Here is a 1,212-nt window from a genome sequence, read left to right on the forward strand (position 1 = left end):
ATCAGGGAAGAGGGGACTGAAAGTCAGGGACTGAAAGTCAGGGGACTGAAAGTCTCCCCTGCAGGAGGAGAACTGGGAGAGGTCAGAGGTTGAGAGCATGCCGAGTGTCAAGGGTAGGCTAAGCCAAAGCAGGGAAATCAGGGGAAGGATGGAGGCTGTGATCACTAAGGGGGATTCCATAGGAACAGTTGCTTCCTCACGGTGACCATGCCCAGTGCCTCTGTTTATGCTCTTCCCTGGGGCTAGAACACTCATCCTCCTTCATACACGTGCTTGGCGTCATGCCCCAGGCTGTTGTCCTTCTGTGACCTCAGAGCAGAACCAGTCACTTCCTCCTCCCTGCTCTCACAGCCCCGGGGCTTGCCTCCTCAAAGCACTTTGCAGGCTGGATTGCTGGTGACTATGTGTGCTTGCTACCCCCACCCCCAACCAGAGACTGGACTTCCTGGGGGACAGGCTTGTCTCTCATCCATGGGTCCCCTGAGCATGGTACAGCTGATTGCAGCCTTGCTATGGAGGTTGAACTGTTAGGTTCTGAGTGGGACACTCCTGCCAGTGGGTTTACAAAGGAGCCAGTGAAGGACATAGTTTTAAAAAAAGTTTACCAATTTATTATAAAGGATATTACAAAGAATGCAGATGAACAACAGCCAGATGGATGGAATAGATGCCTAGGCAAGAGATGTGCGAAGAGGCGAGGGGCTCCCTGCCCTCTCTGGATGCGCCACCTTCCAGGAGCCTCCAGGTGTTCAGCTACCAGGAAGCTCCCCCAAAGCAAACCTTTTGCGTTTTTAAAAAGGATGGTGAGTGGAAGTAGTTGATGCCTTGAAGTAGGTGGCGATACCTTAACTGTATGCATGTTGTCAGGCTGCAGGGCCTTTTCTGTCATTGTCAAGAGGAGTGCTGACTCTCCCTCCTTTCTTAAAACATGCAACATCATGTTTTAATGTACATTTGTATGCATAATGTACATAGGCAGGAACTTGCTGTGCAACTATCAGTAGCTTCTTTCTATCAGTAGCCGAAGCAGTTACTATGGCCGAGGAAATTGACATATCCATTATCTCACATAGTTACCTTTCTTTCTTTTTTTGGTGAGAGAACCTAAAATCCACTCTCTTAGCAAATTTCCAGTATGCAATACAATGTTATTAACTATAGTCCTCATGCTGTCCATTTAATCTCTAGTCTTATTCATCCTATACAACTACA

At 48.1% G+C, this 1,212-nt stretch overlaps 1 non-coding gene across 1 annotated transcript; it reads right to left on the reverse strand.

Moving 5' to 3' along the window:
- Window positions 1-805: 805 nt before the first annotated feature.
- On the reverse strand, window positions 806-930 carry LOC116269916. The gene has a single exon (XR_004177726.1). It is a non-coding gene; the product is annotated as a U6atac minor spliceosomal RNA (small nuclear RNA).
- Between the last annotated feature and the right edge of the window lie 282 nt (window positions 931-1,212).

This window comes from Papio anubis, chromosome 12 (assembly GCF_008728515.1).
Source record: "Papio anubis isolate 15944 chromosome 12, Panubis1.0, whole genome shotgun sequence".
Lineage (NCBI taxonomy): Eukaryota > Metazoa > Chordata > Mammalia > Primates > Cercopithecidae > Papio > Papio anubis.